Genomic DNA, 20,106 nt, shown 5'->3' on the forward strand with positions numbered 1-20,106 from the left:
ACTTAATTTTTTTAAAGTTTCTATTAACATCCCCTTCCCTAAGCATCTAGTTAATCAAGAGTTTTCTATATTATAGAACCATGTCCTCTACTATTACATGTGAAGGGAAAGGGAGTATTTCATTGTTACCTCTATACCTACCACTAATATGGCACCCGGGTGTTCAATAAATATTTGTTGAGTGAATTAACAATACCCAAGTGTTAATTATTATTATTAGCCTGCCTCAGGAGCCACATTCTCTTTTCATCTTCAAAAAGTTGCTAGCTCTGTAGTCATATATTGCTGTCAGGTCATACAAATAAGGTACATAATTATAAATATGGTACATATGATATTATGTGCATTCATCATATTAGACCATAAGATATTAAAACCAAAAGGAATCTTGAAGGTCATCTAATTTAACCATATAATTTTACAGAGGTGGAAACTAAGGTGCAGAGAACTTAAGTGACTTGTTAAAGGTCATACAGCTTGTTAATGACAGAGGCGAGACTAAAACATTAGTTTTACTTTCTCTCGGTCCTGTGAGTTTTTTCTACAATGAACTAGCCCTGCATTTTTCAAAGTCAGGTAGGAAACAGATATACATTTTTTGTGCTGAAACAAGAAGTTGCTTAGAAATGGCATTCCATTTTGACACTAGAATTCTCAGGCACAAAGAAGACTGGTTTTCCTCTTCTTTATTGGAAAGGTATCTTGTGTATTTATTTTATATCCTTGCTACTCTAAAATCACTCTGATGATTTTTTTTTTTTTGAGGAAGATCAGCCCTGAGCTAACATCTATTGCCAATCCTCTCCCTTTTTTTCCCTTTTTCTTTCCAAAGCCCCAGTAGATAGTTGCATGTCATAGTTGCACATCCTTCTAGTTGCTGTATGTGGGACACGGCCTCAGCATGGCCGGAGAAGCGGTGCGTCGGTGCACACCCGGGATCCAAACCCGGGCCGCCAGTAGCGGAGCATGCACACTTAACCGCTAAGCCATGGGGCCGGCCCCACTGATGATGTTTTAAGAGACAATAAAAGGCAGAATAATATGACATAGATTTACCTAGAAGTGGCAGTAGTGCAGGAATTTCCATCTACTATTATTTGTCAGTAATTTATTAGAGTACCTGTTGGGCACCAAGACATGAAGTATTGCTTTGTGTTGTCAAACTAATAACTTTTCACTTCATTTTTAAGAAATTGTAATTCTTGGTAAATGAATTGCCCACACAGGAACTGTCATGAAGCAAGGTTTGGGGGTGTAGTATTCAAAGTTTTGAGGAGTTGAGGAATTGTGATGAACAAAAGAACCTTTAGAAGTCTAGGGAAGAAATTGCCAGGCAACACTGGTAAACTTTCCAGGTCTGATGGAATCTTCCATGCCACCTTGGTTTTAGATCTCACTTGGTTTTGAACATTATGAATGTTACATTATGCTCATAATGTTATGTAAGGTCTTTTTATGATAAAGGGGGAGGTTTTTGGTCATTTGCCTTATGATCACATTGACAGATTATCTCTAGAAAGAAGCTTCAAAGACTACAGTCTGGAATGACAAGCTAAAATCTAACCTAGACAAAAAAAAAAAAAAAAAGTTACAGCAAACAAGCCTCTATAGCGATTCATGAACTCTAGTCTACAAAAGTATCAAATATTTCAGATCAAACCTTGTGCATCACACTGAGGCAGAAAGTAGAGGGCAGGAAAATTAGTATGCTGTCAATCCTCTAAGTACTCACCAATCTATGTGGACATGGAGGGAAATATTATCAGAAAGAAACTTGATAACTTATGAAAATATTAAGAAAAGCAATCAAGACAAAAATAACCCCATTTCTTCAGTTTGTGAACTGTAGTATCTATGGTCTTGGGGAAAATGGGATACATTGATGAAGAAGAGATTAAAAGCATTCTAAAACTTAATGGATGATCAACTCAAAAATATCACATACTTACTTTGCTGCAATTGCCAATCATAAAGTGTACCTGAAAAAATAAAAATGCAATTTCAGTTTCCTTGATCTTTTATGTTTATATTATCAAAGATGATAGCATAGTTTTTAAATTTACACATCAGAAAAGCCATTTGAGGAAAAATGGGCTTTCACAACTCTAATCTTTTATGGGCACATTTTTTTTCACTTTTACAATGGTGATTAAAACTCAAAATAGGAGTTACCTGCAATATTTTTCATTTCTGTATCTGTTGATTGTGAACACTGGTTTTTCTGAGTCATTGTAGGTATATGGGTAAGAAAATGAGCAGTCATCATTTTCAAAATAAATCACAGTATAGACAGCAGGCAGGAGAGACTAATGGCTGCCAAGGTTCCTGTTCAGTTTATCACTTCAAGGTCTACCTCGTGTATTTTTACTTCATTAATCAATGGTCAAACACTTAATAAGTTCCTTCCAAGTCAAGGAACATCACTCACCAGACCCCATCATTGCAGAGCTGAGTTGCAGCAGATTATTGCCACAACAGATTACTGAGATGCTTGACAAACTAGCTTATAATGTTTCATTCTTTACCCTGTCAGGTAAAATTTAGCGGAATTAGGATTGACATTGAAGGTATTTCTGAAAAGGTCATGATCTTATCACATCACTTAGATTAAGAACTGTAAGGATGTGCTTCAAGTTGGTTGGGAAATCTTTAAAATTCTAGACAACTTCGAGAAGACGTTCAGAGATTTCTCCCCCAGCGACCTCACAGAATTGGTTGGAAAGCTAGAGGGCATAACGTTGACAGGGCTGCTTATTCAAATAACTCATAAGAGTGGATGGCTTCTTAGTCCGTGCTTACATATTCCACGAGCAGCCAGAGAAAAGATAGCCAGCTGGATCACCGTTGTATTTTTTTTTTTCCACCTACATGTCTCTACAACACTATCTACCTTACCTGCTCCCAAGCTAGTCACTCTGGGCCTGGCTCCTCAGGCTGGCCCTTCTAGCCTACTTGCTCAGACACAAAACTGATCTTATGTAAGTTACTGCTTAGGCACCTGTCATACCACACCACACAACACCGTATCACATCCTATCACCTAAACTCTTCCTAACTCAGCTTCTAAATGGTTTGGATCAGCACCAGCCAGCTGATAAACTATCTCTATCACCTGGGGCCTCTACTACTCAAACCTCTTCATTTCTACCTAGTCATCAATGGTATGTGTCAGGCATGCACTACCAGTCTTTTTCTAGTCTCAGGTTTGATTCCAACAGTTTCTTATGTACCAATACCCCCCAGCACAGACTCCCCACTCTAGTCAGGTCTATAGTAATACTAATTGCACTAGGCCTATTTCTCACCCCAGGCTACTGCTCATACTATTTCCCTATCCTTCCTTCTTCCCTTCCCCATCATCTAGCCAAACCCTACCCATCTCCCATCATTAAAGGTCTCCTTCCTTCATAAGGCCTTCCCTGACTGCTTCAACAATGATAAAAGCTACCATTTATTAAGCATATATTACTTGACACTTTAAATTCATTACAGTTTTATTGAGATATAATTTACATACCATAAAATGCATCCATTTAGAATGTACAATTCAATGATTTTTAATTAACTCACTGAGTTGTGCAACCATCAACACAAACCAATTTTAGAATACTTACGTCACCCCAAAAACATCCTTTGTGCTTATTTGCAGTCACCTCCTCTTCCTACCCCCAGCCCCTGGCAACCACTAATCTACTGTCTGTCTCTATAGATTTGCCTTTTCAGAACATTACGTATGAATGGAATCATACAATATGTGGTTTTTTACATCTTGCTTCTTTCACTTAGCATAATGTTTTTGAGATTTATCTACGTTGTAGCATGTATTAGAACTTCATTTTTTTTATGGCTGAATAATATTCCATTGTATAGATATACCACATTTTATACATCCATTCACCAGTTGATAGACATTTGGATTATGTCTGCTTTTTGGCTATTAGGAATAACACTGTTTTGGACATGCAAATATGTTTTTGTAGACATATGTTTTTATGATTTTTGTGTATATACCTAGGAGTAGAATTGTTGGATCATATGGTAAATTTCTTTCATATGATAAATTTATGTTTAACTTTTTTGAATATGTGTATGTATAGTTATACACATATATATATATATCACCTTACAATTCACCCATTGAAAGTGTAAAATTAAATGGATTTTAGTATATTAACAGAGTTGTGCAACCATCACCACAATTTCTGAACATTTTCACTACCCCAGAAAGAAGCCTTGTACCCTTACATCCATTATTGCCAATCTTCACAGGATCCCTACAAGTTAGGTATTACATCCCTAGTTGTACAGATAAAGAAACAGAGGCTCAGCAAAGCCACACACCTGATAAGTATCTGCATTTGAACTCAATCTGTATGACTCCAAAGCTTACAGTATTTCCACATCACCATGTTGTTACTAATCCTCACAGTCCCTCTCCTCTGAGATCATTCTAGAATGCTCATTTGATTTCCTGTTTACGTTTCTCCTTTAGAACTTAATCATCAACTGCCTTATCTATGTCTTACACTTCAAAAATGATACCTTGTATCTACAACTAAACCAGAAGCTTTATAAAGAGCAAGAAGTGTGCACTATATTTCCTTTGCTGCCTTCTCAGTCCCAAAAACTACTGTAAAAAAAGCTCAATATTATTTTTTTAATTAATGAAAGTTATTCTCTATTATTAACCTAAATCTCTACTCTTATTAAGGTCTATTTTCAGTCTTTTCCTTTAGTGTCAATAGAGCACCAGCAGCTGAAGCTCCATCCAATTTTAAAGTCACCTAACTCCCTAACAATCTATCTCTACGTGGAACTGCTCCAGGAACATGTATATATTCTGTACAATGAAGTCTTTTAGATTTTTATGTTTTACCTGAATTTGGACTTGTCCTTTAGGTGTTAATGTAAATATGTTAGAGCTTGTCTTCCCAAATTCATAAAAAGCTTCTCATGAGCAAATACCATGTCTTTTTGGTTTGGATCCCCTGTGTTAACCAACATAGTGATGAATAAACAGCATATTTCTAATAAATGCTTCTTCCAGTGTTTGAATACCATCACCATGAAAGAGTCTCTCATGATGATGTGTTTTTTCTCTGGAGGAGTGGAGTCTGGCATTTTTCTATATACTGAGGCTTCTAATTGCGCTATCTGCCTTTGGGGAAATTGCTGCCCGGCCCTGGGCCCCTGTTTTGCCGTCTGTAGCATGAGCACTGTTTGAAGGAGAAAATCTCAGCAGTGCTCCCATTCCTGAATCATCTTTTTAATATGCTTACTAGAAGTTCTCAGTCATACATTCAGTAGTTTCAATATTCAATAGTTTTTGCCTTGGCATTAATGATGTGCTTACTAAAAATTCCTACCACGTTTCTGCACTCATTTTTCTTAACCTGGGCCAGTTTTCACCTTTTTTGTGGCAAATAAGTATGTAATATCTTTTGCTCAACTTGAGATGCCTTTGTCATCTTTATCATACTTAAAAATTTCAAAAATATTTTCTCATATCTAGAACTCTTTCCTTCAAAGGACAATCTACTTTCCTGAATTCCCTTCTTAGGACACATTCTATAGCAGCTTTTCTACTTCATTAAGTTTGTGTTTGCATTTTCCTTTTCTGCTACTTTTTTTCTTTAGAAAAAAGTAAGACAGAAATCTGACTCATGGACATTAAATACTGTCGTATTTCAAAAGAAATGGAGCATTTTCTCATTAACTGATAGAAAAATGAGCATAAAATTTGATAAGGAATAAAATAATTGGAAGGAACTGGAAGTTTAACATAATTTTTATCCAGAGAAACTATTTAAACAGACTATTTTATTTTTAAACAGCACCTTATCTTATATATAGTCCTGAAAGTACCTAAACTAGCATGTTAATTTCAAAATGTTATTAGATAACATTTATACAGTTAATAATAGATCTTGTTGCCATGGAACCTTAACTGAATTTTCTAGCTCTGAGAGTTGATTTTTCGGCAATTAAGCCCTTAGCTCTAATGTTTCATTAACAGATTTTTTATATGAATGTAATTATTTGGATGAGGATATTGAAAACATTTCCTAGTTTGCAAATGATACTCAAATTGGAAGAAAAGCAAATGATGAAGGAACTGTAATCAAAACCTTAAAGACACATATTATTCAGGTGACTGAATCAATATAAGGCAAAATATATTCTCATATTAAGGACCCTTGGGAATAAGAAAGTACATTGACAGATCATTCTACTCTCTAGTCTATCACCATCTCTATTTCTACCCTTGACCAACTCCCCCACCCAACACACTCCATAAGAATAGTAAGAAATAGATGTAATCAGGAGAGAAGGGAAAAATGCCTTGAAATTATTGGCCGTGGGCAAAGCAGAATTAGGAGATTATTAGTGGTTTAATAATCTGCCAATGCCAAGCCTATAAATCAACCAAAGTAATCCCATTTATGTCCAAGATGCTCATTATAGTACTTCTGGACTTAAACCAGCAGCATTGATCATTCTCTTTCTGTTCCGGACCACTGCTTCAGAATAGTACTCACTAATTAAAAATGTGATAGCTAGCCCAAGTGCTGAAACAGATGGAGAAATACAATGTTTTCATATTTGGATTATTCTCACTGAATGGAAAATCAGAAATGCATTATCATAACTTATACCTATGAAGAAAAGGAAGACAAATCCTGAGGCATGATAATAGAGGATGCACAGTCTTGGGTTGGCAGTAACTATGGAATTTGGAGGAAATGATCAACTCATGTGGTTCTGGAGGCAGGACTAGCAGCCTGCCAGGGAAATGGCAGAGGATGAAGTCTTTTACAAAAAAGCTTTAGATTTAGATTTAGAGAGTCTTTCTGTGCAAACATGGGTTCTGAATTCCAACTTGTCACATGGTTAGTGAGAAGCAGAATTGTTACGTGAACTCAATGCAGCTGTTTTAACCAAGAATCATATTTCAGATTTTTTAAAAAGGGATGAGGCAATGAAGTGTTTGCAAATAGACAGTAATCAATTTGAATCCTAGTTGAGTGACCTGAAACTTGTTACTAAACCTCTATGAGTTTCAGTTTTCTAATTCACAGAATTATTGTGAAGAATAAAAGAGATGACATAAAGTATCTAACACAGTAAAATAGGTACTTGATAAATAGGTTTATTATAATTAGTATTAATTATTGAGAAAATATGTGCTTTCCATTTACCCCACCTCAATACCTACTGCTTATTGATGGCTGTGTTTCCTAATTGCAGTTTCCATTTTTTAACTTATAATTCACCCCTTGGTAGTTGCATCTGCAAACCAAATCTGTAGTCATGATGGCAAACATACAGAAGTAATAAATTCACTGAAGGAAATAAACAGAAAATAAAAGATTAAAATGTGTTTGTAGTCTGGCTGGGGAGATAAAACATGAGTATCCACATGAAATGGTTTACCATGTGACATCTTTATTAAGAGTGGCCAAAATATTCTGAATGCTTAGTAAATGTCACTATGTTAGTCATAGTTTTGGCTGTTTTACATGTCTTAACTCATGTACTACCCACAATTCTATAAATTAATGACTATTATTATTTCCATTTTACAGATGAAGAGACTGACACCAGGAGCTTAAGTAAGTTCTCCAAAGTCACACAGGTATAAGTGGCAGTGGCAGGATTCAAATCTGTTTCTGAAGCCCATGCTCTTAAACAACTCACTATACTGCCTCTCATATCAATCAATCACGTACAGAAAAAATAACTAAAGGGCTGTGAATTGAAGACTAAACTATCTTAAACACCAAAGAAAGACTGAAAAGACACAAGGATGATAAATGCCTCTAAAATAATGGAATAAAAAAATGTTTCATTCATTAAAAGAGTGGATCATGTTGAAAAGGTCAGCAAACCAGGAACACTGTCACCATCAACTTCTGGTTTACTTGCTGAAAAGCAAGCTATCTGAAATCTGAATATACTATTTCAACCCCCATTTATCAGAGGTCTCTCTTGAGGAAGGATTATTTTTGCAATGAAATATTTTGGTCATATTGGAACAATATATTTGAAAGCCAGATTTTTATCTCAATAATTATAATGAAAATCTTTCTGTATATTACAAGTATTTCTGATAAACAATATGCAGTTTATATTGAACGATTTTTCACTTTGCCCAAATTTCCTTTCTAATGGTTGCTTATGTTCTGCCACAAACATTTCTCAGATAAACTTCTTTTAGTTGTGGAAACACTTTCTTGACTACATTATTTCTCCATTGTCCTATCCATTCAAATAGGCTACGATAAAATCCCATTATGTGATTTTTCATGGAATTGAGAAAAGAAAACATCATAAGGAGGAAAATGATAAAAGTAAGATATATTGCTCCATGGAGACTTTCCTCAGAAGCTCTCTGTAGCAGACAGCTGTGCACTCACATCTGTTTCAGGACAACATGGAGGCTGTAAAGGATCACGTGCAGCATTCTTGTTTTTATAACTCCGTTGCCCACCCTCAAATCCTCTCTTTACACTGGGTGAATGTAAGAGAACCACTTGAGGCTGAGATGAGAAGCAGGAGTAATCATGGCTAGCGTGCTTCACTTATTTGATTCTCAGATCGCTGGCTGCCCCAGGTCTACTACATTTTCTTTCTTTCTTTTTTTTTTTTTTTGTGAGGAAGATCAGCCCTGAGCTAACATCCATGCCAATCCTCCTCTTTTTGCTGAGGAAGACCGGCCCTGAGCTAACATCTATTGCCAATCCTCCTCCTTTTTTTCCCATTTTTCTCCCTAAAGCGCCAGTAATTAGTTGTATGTCGTAGTTGCACATCCTGCTAGTTGCTGTATATGGGACGCTGCCTCAGCATGGCCGGACAAGCGGTGCGTCAGTGCGTGCCTGGGATCCGAACCCAGGCCGCCAGTAGCAGGGCGCACGCACTTAACTGCTAAGCCACGGGGCCGGCCCCGCTGCTATGTTTTCTAGTGTTCTCCAGATAGGTGTCCTAACTCAGCGCTACTCAAAGTTTGTGGAAAGCAGCACCAGCATCAGCACCTGGAAGCTTGTTAGAAATGTAGGATCTCAGGCCGCCCCTAATCCCCCCCAGACCTACTGAATCAGGATCTGCATTGTAACAAGATCCCCTGGTGATTCCTGTGCACATTCAAGTTTGAGAAGCACTGCTCTAGAGATGATTAAGATGCCCAGTTGAAGAAAATATTTTATTTCTCTCTGAAACAGCTGAGAGGGAACACAGGAAAAGATCTTGACCAACAAACAATGGAAAATGAAAGGGTGAAATTAAGAAAAAAATCACAAAATACAAAAACAGACATATTTACCAAGCATCGACATAGCTTACCTATGAGCATCAATAACCCCATTTCTTTCCTCAGTTCGTTGGAAGGAAATATTAGCCTGATGGATATCCATACTGGCTCAGCTGTAGAAGATTCTCAAACTTTATCATCAGAATCAGTTATTATAAGTGTTTATTATATACCAGGCATCTTGTTAGATACTTTCCACACATTACTTTAATCCTCACATCTACCATATGAGGTCGGTACTTTTCTTCCCTGTTTTACAGACGGGGAAATGGGGACTCAGAAAGAGCATATTACCTAAGTCACATAGCTAAAGGTGGCAAACATAAAGCCATGTCTGTCTGACTTTGGAACCTGAGCTCAAAACCACTTACTGCCTTTCTGATCCTTTCTCTACTTGTGACTCCAGGCTGTCTTTTCTGGCACAATGTGAATGCACCTCCATTCTACATCTACCCTAAGTGAGAAAGACATTTTCCCAACAGGCTCAAAAATTTCTATCTAAGGCTTCAGCTCTGCCTGTACGTTGTCCAGAGATATCTAACCTCACTCCTGGAGGTGTCCCTGGCTCTGATCCTCTCCAACTTTCCCATCTCCCACACATATGCTGAATGCTCATTTTCTTTGTCTTCTGGCTTAACTGGAGCATATTGATTTAGCAATTGCTAGGTTTGTTTTATTCTTTGCAAAGCTCAGCATTTTAATCTATCTTTCTGGGCGATACTTTTGTCCTGATCCACTTATCAGCCACATAGCTTTTCATTCTAAGCTCTGTAAGGACAGTAGCTTTATCTATCTGGTTCTCCACTATATCCCCCAAACTTAGAATGGTGCCTATCATATAATAAGTGCTCAGGTATATTTGTTGACTAAACAAATAAATCCTGGTGAGAGTAATTTCTATGGAATGCGTATTTGTTGGACCTCTTCTCTATCTACACTCATTCCCTAGATTATCTCATCTATTCACACAGTTTAAATCTTATGTATCCACTTCTGAAATTATAACTTCAATCCTGATCTTGCCATGAACTTCATACTGTACTCATGTATCAACTGTTTACTCCTAATCACCACTTGGTTACAGTATAGGCATCTCAAATTTAACACGTTCATAATCTGTCCCTCGATTTCCCTCCCAAACCAATCCCACCCTTGTAATTCCACCTCTATAAATGGCATCACTACTTACCCAGTTACTCAGACCAAAAACCTTGGTGCCCTCCCTGACTCCTCTTTCCCTCCTACCCCACAGCCAATCAATCAGCAAGTTATACCAGGTTTACTTTCAAAATATCTTTGGAATCTAGTCACTCCTCATCACTCCCACTCTCATCCACACCACCATCAGCCTGCAGCTAGACTATGGCAATAACTTCTTAACTGGCCTCACCATTTCAACTCTTGCCTTCCTAAAATCTCTTTCTACTCAGCAACCAGGGTAATCTTTCTAAAATGTAAATCAGATCACCTAACTCCTACAGGGCCCCACACAAACTGGTTCCTGCCTCTCGCATATTACTAAGCTCCAATCTTACTGGCTTGCTTTCTCTTCTTCTAATACTTCAGGCTTAATGCCACCTCCGGGCATATTCACTTATTAATCAATCTGTTTATAATTCCACCCCCTCCCCCTAGGTTTTGTATGGTTGGCTCCTACACTTCATTTATGTCTCTATTCAAGTGTCACCTCCTTAGAGAGAAGGCCCTTGACCATCAAAGCTAAAATAACACTCCAGCTGCACAACACCATTCTTTTATCCTTTTTTCTTGGTTTACTTTTTTTTTCTTTATAGCATTTATCCCTACCTAACACATTATAAACACATTATATGTGTCTTTGTTTATTCATTTATTGTTTGTCTTCCCATTAGAATGCAAGTTCCATGAAAACAGGAACTTGGTAGATCTTGCTTACCATTTTATCCCTACTGCCTAGAACCCTATCTGGCACATGGTAGGCATGCCAAAAATATATGTTGACTGAATGAATGGTGTTGGACACCACCTTTGTCTTTGAAACCTTCCTCATTCTGCTCTCTTTTTTTTTTTTTTTTGTTTGTGAGGAAGACCAGCCCAGAGCTAACATCTGTTGCCAATCTTCCTCTTTTTTGCTGAGGAAGATCGGCCCTGGGCTAACAACTGTGCCCATCTTCCTCTACTTTATATGGGACGTGGCCACAGCATGGCTTGACAAGCAGCGCATCGGTGTACGCCCAGGATCCAAACCTGCGAACCTCGGGCCACTGAAGGGGAGCCCGCACACTTAACCGCTGCGCCACCAGGCCGGCCCCTCTGCTCTCTTTTCAAGACAACCGAATATGTGCACATTTCCTCTTTTATAAAGCCTGACATCTCTTGGGGTCTTTCCACAAAGATTCAGTTTCCCATTGAACAAATGCATCCACATCTTTGTTTATTTACAAAGCAAAAATAATTATCATACTCCAATCCCAATGAATGCTTAATCTTCCCTTCTAGTCCCATTTTTATTCATGAATTCCTGGGGTCTAGATTCTATTTTGTTACCCTCATCAGTCAAGTCTGCTTAACACCACATCTACTGGTCCCCACTCCTCTACTACCTCTGAGGCTGAACATGTCCTACCTGGGCTTCTGTACCCTAGTCATGACTATAGAAAAATCTACCAGTCTGAAATCCTGACAGGACATCCTACAATAAAGAAATGTGTGTGTGTGTGTGTTTGTGTGTAATCCATGAGATTACCGAACTTTTTGAAAGTCCCCCCAAATCCCTGTATTTTAAAAGATGCCAAAAACCATGACAACCATATGCTTCCAACATTTTAGGACAGCCCCAATTTCAGATAATTTTATTATTTCCAATAATGGTAATTCATTAAAGGAGATATAATATACATATCTCTTGAGATTGTCACCATGAATACATACACATTAAAAAAAAAATCTTTGGTCACACCATGTGTCCCAATTTAAGGCTCAGAAAATAGGTCACTGTGGCCATGGTCCTACTGTTCTGTTAGCCTTGATTCTAGGTCCCTACAGACTTCAGAAATAGCTCCCTGGAGTAGTCTCTGCCTTGTCATCTCATCGCTAATTTTCACCAGAATGGTGGGAGTGAAGGAGAGGATTCTCAAGTCCATCAGTGAGACCATAAGAGTTTTCCCCTCTTCCAATATGTTTCCAGCTGTTTTAACTGGGTGTGAAAACAATATAGAGGACAGGAGGATTGTAGCTCAAAAATTTGGGAGGTCTCTTTTCATACCCTTCCAACTCCCTATGTCTCACCCCTCCCTTTCATTCCCCCACACATATATCCTCTCTTCTCCAGACACACATGCACTAGATTCCTTCACATTACTCCCTGGCTACCAGATGCTTTGATTTGTCACACTTCAGCCAGCCAGTCAGCCAGCCAGTCAGCCAGTCAGCCATCCATCCATCTATTCAACAAATCTTTATTGAGACTACTATCTGCTGGGAACTGTGCTAGGTGCTGGGGATGGAGAGGTGGATGAAGCATGATCTCTAAGTGTCACTTGCTTAGAGCATTTCCTGAGAGCTACTTCTTTCTTTTATTTCTTATGTACTTAGACTGGCAGCTCAGCTGATATTTTCTCCTTCTGGTAGCATTAGCTGTTAATGATAACAATAAGGTACTGTTTCCTAAAAACATCAGTATTTTCTTTAGAAATTCATTGGTTTCTGCAGTCCCTAATACCTAATAGTAATAATAATAGCTACCATTTTAACTGCCTACTATATCCCAGGCAATGAACTAAGTGTTTTATATACATTTTATCTCCTAATCCATAGCAACTAAGTCTCAGAGAGGTTAAGTCATTTGCCCAAAGTCACTAACTGGCAGCAGAGCTGAGGTCTGTCTGACCCCAAATCCCATGCTCGTCATTCTGTTTCATGATGGATTAAGCGTCTTAACCCAAATGACAGCCATTTTGAATTGCAGAGGGTTGTTTGAGGGACCTACATGGTACCACTCCCATCATACTAGGGAGACAGCGGAGGAACAATTAGAAATATAGATGAACAACCAGGAGAGAGTAGTGACCCAGCAGGAAAGAGAAGAGAGTTTTAGGAAAGTGAAAGGTCAACCTTTTGATGTGCCTACTTGGGAACAGAAGCTGAGTTCTTTACTGGACACAGTTGTTGAGGTCTTTTCAGAGTTAGGTCTTCTAAGCAAGTCGTAAGTGTAATTTGATACCTGCAAAAGAACATTGTCCTGACCCAGGCCAAAAGATCCAGCAGGAAACCAATGAACAGTGACTGTCTAGAGTTTTAGAAATTCTATAAAGTTTCCTTGATTCAAATACCAATCTTTTGTTTTAATTTGGTCAGGCTCAGGGATGAAATGTGCAAGATAAAAAAAAGTTACCTACTCAAATGACAACTGAAATTCTGTATGCAACATGGTGGTAAATGCCTGTACATTATTCTACCATAATAGATGTACCATAATATTTTTAATGTTTCCATCTTGTTGACATTTAGATTTTTCCAGTCTTTCATCATTAGTAGTAATAATAAAATGATTGTCATTGCATGTATTTGTCCACATCCTGATTATTTTCTCTTCATTGTTTTATACGAGATTCCTGGGTTAAAGCTTAATAGCTTTTTAAGGCTCTTTGTACACATTACTATTTGCTTTCCAGAAAGATTATACTAATTTAAACTCCTCTAGAAGTCTACAAGAGTGCCTGTCTCACAGCACCTTCACAAAAACTTAACATTATTTCTAATATCTGTGAATATGATTAGCAAAAAAAAAACCTGCTTTTAATTTATATTTGTATTTTCCAAGCATTTATTGTCCATGTACATTTCTTTTCATTTCTTATTCATATCTTTGCCATTTTCCTATAGAGGTGTTCATCTTTTTCTTATTGATTTACAAGAGATACTTATATATTACAGATATTAGGCCTTTGTTATATATATTGCATATATTTTCCATGTTTATGATTTGCCTTTTCATTCTGCTAATGATATTTTTTAGCAAAAATATTGGTTGCTATAGATTTAAATCCATCATCCTTTCCTTCTGTGATTTCTTCTCATCATAAAATCAGTTACTCAGCTCTATTTGTTTCTATTTTTAAACTTTTGACACATTTAATTTTTAAATGTGTCAAAAATTTATTTAGGCATATAGTGTGAAGTGAGGCTCTAACCTGAGATTTTATGGTAAATTCCCTCACCTCCCAAACAGCCAATTTTCCAAGAACTATTCATTGAATGATTCTTTTTCCCATTGTTTATTATCTTTTTTACCATAAAAATAATTTTTCAAGGCTATCTAGCTCATTTTCTTCACCTCTTCACTCTTACAACCTTACTGCACTAGTAATTATAACTCTGTAATACATTTTAATACATTTTATTGACGTTTTTAGAACATATTTTAACTATTAAAATCTGCTTATTCTTCCAAAATGAACTGCAGAATCATTGTTTAAAAAGTGAAGAAAATTTTTGTTGAATTTATATAAAACTTATAAATTAATTTTGAATTTCCTATACCTGTAAACCTCAATTAAACCGGAAATCAATTTAATTGGAAAAATTTATATATTTAAAATATTCAGACATCCTAGCCAAGAACATGGTGCATCCCTTCATTTATTAAAATTTTACTTTATATTTCTCCAGAAAATTTGGTAGTTTTGAAGAAAACATAAGCCTTATATTTTTCTTGTTAAAAATGTTCTTAGAACTTGAAGATATTTATTTTTAGGTGTTGCCAATAAAATCTTTTTTCATATTTATAATTTCTAACTGGTTATTGCTGGTACATCAACAGAGAAGTACAGCACAACCCATAGGGACTACATTAATATGCCATTAATAAAAAAGAAGAAGAAACACTGCCATTTAGGAAACATATTCTCTGTTGGAAGTTGCCTGCTGTAGAATCAAAGAGTTATGATATTACATACCACCCATCAAACTCAGAGAATTTAAGGCCATGTTCTCATTCAACAGTCATCATTCTCAGATGAGAGAGAAACCATTTATCAAGACACAAGAAGAAAGAAAGCAGCTATCACACAAGTCAAAGCACTGGGACAAAAACAATGATTCTGATTAAATTTTCAAAAGAAATTTTCACAGTCTGCAATTGTGTTTGGCAAGTTTAAATCCCAAATGAAATTTTAGAGGAGATGTTATATGCCCTTGAAAAGCAAGTTTATAATGAAAATGCTGCCAGACCTTATGAGAGAATATTGTAGTACCATGAGCATCTCTAATGTCACTTATGTGTAAGTGACATATCTATACACATAGGCAGTATAGGTAAACTGATAAGGTTTATTTTCTTAAAATCATTGTCTTATTTATCATACTCAATGTCTATTGTCTCCCTTTAAGTTACTATTAGGACATAATCTACATAGCTTTTCAATTACTTAAGTAATAAATCATATTTTCAATATTTTAAATAGAAAAGCATTCTCTTCTAAGTTATTAATCATAACTAATGACTATAATGTCTGGACACAAACATATCAGCTACTTTCTTATTTTTTAAAATTTATGCATACCCTTTATTTATGTTTTTTTAAACTAAAAAAAAAATCATTGTTTCTCCCACTCCCCACCTCTTGCAACCACCAATCTGTTCTCTATAGACTATGAGCTTGTGTTTTTTTTTTCCTTTGGATTCCACATATAAGAGAGATCATATGATATTTGTCATTCTCTGTCTGATTTATTTCACTTAGTGTAATGTCCTTGAAGTCCATCCATGTAGTCACAAATGGCAAGATTTCAGTCTTTTTTATGGTTGAAAAACATTCCATTGTATATACACACCACGATTTCTTTATCCATTCATTCATTGATGGAAACTTAGGTTGTCCCCATGTCTTGGCTATTGTAAATTATGCTGCAACAAACACGGGGGTGCAGATATCTTTTCACATAAATTAGCTAATTCTAAGGACTAAGGATGATTCAGTGAATCTAAAATCCATGGAAGGCTTTGTAAATCTATGAAAGTCACCATCCACAGATTCTGGTTTTCTAGTATAGAAGACAGTTAATTTGCAGGAAATCAATATAAAAGAAAAATTCTTGTTAACTACAATCTGAGGTCACAGATAGGAGACTAGCAAAGGTGTGAGGTCACCCTACTTTCCTAAACCATTAATCAGCTTTTTCTGGTCATCTGTGATCTTCTAGCAGCTTCTATAATGATCACTAAGATTAAAAGCAAAGAGGTGAATATACAAAATAAAATGCAAATGAAAAACACGAGTATCCTGTTGTTTCAAGAAAGTAAATATATGCTCAAAAAAAACACAAAACACCCAAATCATACATTAATGGGGGTAGGTCAAATGGACACGGGAACTAAGTGAAAGATCTCCTAATGGCCAAAGCTGGAACAATTTGAGCACCAAAATAAAGTAGTATTGGATTACAACCCAAAGTAAAAAATAAATATCAATGAGTCCGTACTGATGTAAATGAATGATTGAATAAATAAATGAATGGGGGAAAAGAGACAAATCTCCTGTACAATATTCCAAATAACTTATGTACATAATCTGCCTTCAAGGAGGTGGAGTCTAACTCCTCCTCGTTAAGTGTGGGCTGCACATAATGACTTCCTTCCAAACAGTACAGTAAAGAAAGGGAGAAAAAAGAGTAACTTTACAGTGGAGAAGCCAAACAAACACTGTCTCAGTCAGGTAACCCAAGGCCAACATCAATGACCATAAGTCATGTTGATAGTATGTACCCTTGATATATTCTGAAGAAAATGGCATTTTATTCACCTCTGTGGTCTTGTTCCCAAAAACCCATAACCCTTATCTAATCATGAGAAAAATATAAGACACATTCCAATAGAGGGCCATTCTACAAAATATCTGACCTGTACTCCTCAAAACTGCCAAAGTCATCAAATACAAAGAGTCTGAGAAACTGTCACTGCCAAGAGGAGCCTGGGGAGACATGACAACTAACTGTACTGTAGTAACCTGGATGGGATCCTGGAACAGAAAACAGACATCAGGTAAAAACTAAGGAAATTCGAATAAACTCTGGACTTTAGTTAGTAATAATGAATCAATATCGGTTCATTAATTGTAACAAGTGTACCATAATAATGCAAGAGGTTAATAATAGGGAAAACTGTGCAGGGGTGGGGGTATGGCAAATCTTTGCACTATCTGTTTAATTTTCCTGTAAACCTAAAATAGTTCTATAAATAGTCTACTAATTTTTTAACTTTATTTTTTAAGACAGTAAAGAAAGATCAGGAAAATTGGGGAATTAGAGTGAAGAAAGAGGAAAAATTGACCTCTTAGAGGAAAATGCACATAAAGACAACACCAGACAAGCTTTTCCTAACATCAAATCCACTTTATCTAAATCTAAATGTCAATGTCATGACGTAGCTCATTACAATAGGAAATGATATGTCACAAGTCAAATAATAGCTTCAAAAATACCTATATACAGTAAAATCTTAATATAACACAGTTCTTTCCCCAGCACCAGTGATGTAAAGAGGACTCACTGTATTCCAAATTAGACCAAGGACTGCTTACTTCAGCTCACTTTCCTAAATGGGATTCCAAAAAAGGGATCAGAAAGCTGAATAGAGATTTGTCCTAGAATCTGTGATATCAAGCATGGATTCTAACCATAGAATCTTAGAGCTCAAAAGACCTCAAAGAGATCAACTGATCCAAGTTTATGATTGTCTATAACATTTTAGTAGGGTGTTGATCTCTTACAAAGATCTCCAGAGAAGGTTCATAAATTTTCAGGATCATCCTCACAGTTAAGGATCCCTCTGCTGTGGTTTTACCAAGTTGGTTGGTAAAACCAATTATTTTGTAAAATTCAATTTTGTCAAAATTTTCCTGGAGTTACCCACAATCAGATCATTTTAAGATTGCCGGGTTTAAGATTATTAATTATACCACCTAACTTTATTCATCTTTATACATGACTGGTAACTAAACTCCAAAAAACTACTTAAATTTAAAAAGCAGGAGGAGTGCATCATTTCAATTACGAGAATATGAGAATATACCATCCCTTGTGGGCATGAAGAATGTATTTCTGAGTCCTCTGTGGGTTGGTACACAGTAGGCACTCAAAATCTGACTGCTGAATTAATGAATAAATGGGGCAGTCTTTCAAAACATTTGATTTGGAAGCTCATGATTTACACTTATGTCATGCCTCTTAGTGGGCAGTTAGATCTGTTTAGAGCCTTTTGAGACAGAACTCAATAAAAATATTTGAGTTTTTTATCCCATATACCGTATGGGATAAAGCCAAATGGGAAGAGTCTGAAGACGGTAGTAGTTGAGGAAGGGAGTACGTTGAACCATCCTCTCTTTGGTGTTTCTGTCATGGAGGAGCCCAAGGAAGGACATTCAGGAACATCACAGTCAAGTGGTGAACATGGTCCTTTGGGAAAGTACTTCTACAGAGAAATGAAAGATACTGACTTTCTGTATTCATGTAAGAGGATTATAGGAGGTTCCAGATGGAAAATAGAGAGATGTGTGTGTGGAGGTCATGGGATGGAGAAGGGACCCATCATTGTCAGCCACTCATTCTGCCTCCCTACTGCTCTTTCTATCCCTGCCTCCCCTATTCCCCACCATCAAACAAAAGCCTCAGCTACTGTATGGCCTTAGCAATCCAGCAACTATCTCTGCCACTATGCATGTCATCTCCTTCCTTGATTTTTGCCAATTTTGTTGTAATGCTGTTTATCTTTTCAAGTGTCTGGAGTTTGAGGCTTCAAGTTATGCTTGACTATCCAAAATGAAACCTGTGCTACGCACCTGTCATTCTTCCATTCACTCACTCAACAATATGGAGTGTCCACTGCATGTCAGGCACTACACTAGAAGCTTGAAAAATAAGGATGATTAAAACATGATGCTCACTAGGCTAGCAAGGATAGAAAGGCACATAAACAGATAATTGCAAGGCAATGTGGTGACACTATAATAGAAGTATGCAAAGAGAGCCATGAAAAGATACAAAAATTAATGCTGCCTGGGGTGGACTGGAAAAGGCTCGACTTGGAGGCAATATTTCAACTAGGTCTTGTAGGATGAGTAGGAGTTCACTGTGTCCAGAAGGTGGGTAAGATATTCCAGGTAAAGAGAGTAGACATAGCTTTATGGGCAAAGCACAAAGATATAAAATTACATAGTATGGTCAGGAAACAACGACTATGACTGCAGCAAAGAGAATGGTGGAAAATGAGATTATAACATGCCAGATTAGGAAGGATTTCGTTCACTTTTTAATAGAGTGAACAAAATCTAAAATTAAATATTTTAGATTTCTAATTTAAGACAATGAAGAATTGGCAATGGGGGAGTGACAAGATGAGAGTGGTAAATGTCTCTGGCTGTACTGTGGAGACTGGATTGGCGGGTTGGAGACAATGATATTGACTGGAGACAATGATAGAAGACGACAGATGATGACAGCTTGAATTATGGGACTTGCAGCAAGAAAATAGAAAGCAAAAGGACAGATGAAAAGATATTGGCAAAACAGGCTTGTCACTCAAAAACAAAGAGGAAAAGAGAAAAAAAAAATGCCAGACAATATTTCGAAGATAGAGATGAGGAAAGTTGAGAGTTCATGTTTGATAACCTTCATTTGCTTGGTGAAATTAGGAAGCCTAATCATCTGTGAGGGAGGAAGATACGGCTGGAGACAGCTGTTGAGTAGAAAGGGGAACGAAGCTTACTGTGGAGGGATAAAAAGATTGTCTTGTAAAAGAAATGCTGAGGGCGCAGCTAAGTTTG

General features: G+C 36.8%; 1 protein-coding gene across 20 annotated transcripts in view; it reads right to left on the minus strand.

The window, feature by feature from the left end:
* The window catches only part of TENM1 (teneurin transmembrane protein 1), a 780,745-nt gene that overhangs the window by 657,830 nt on the left and 102,809 nt on the right, over positions 1-20,106 (minus strand). For 17 of the 20 annotated variants that reach the window (XM_058536663.1, XM_058536660.1, XM_058536673.1 and 14 more), the window contains one exon: positions 1,950-1,979. The exons of 1 other annotated variant lie outside the window; for it this stretch is intronic. The gene's annotated coding sequence lies outside the window, so the exon portion shown is untranslated. Of the gene's footprint in view, positions 1-1,949; positions 1,980-19,122; positions 19,192-20,106 lie in introns of all 20 variants that reach the window. 2 more of the 20 variants (XM_058536656.1, XM_058536659.1) reach the window with 1 other exon arrangement.

Source organism: Diceros bicornis, chromosome X (assembly GCF_020826845.1).
Source record: "Diceros bicornis minor isolate mBicDic1 chromosome X, mDicBic1.mat.cur, whole genome shotgun sequence".
Lineage (NCBI taxonomy): Eukaryota > Metazoa > Chordata > Mammalia > Perissodactyla > Rhinocerotidae > Diceros > Diceros bicornis.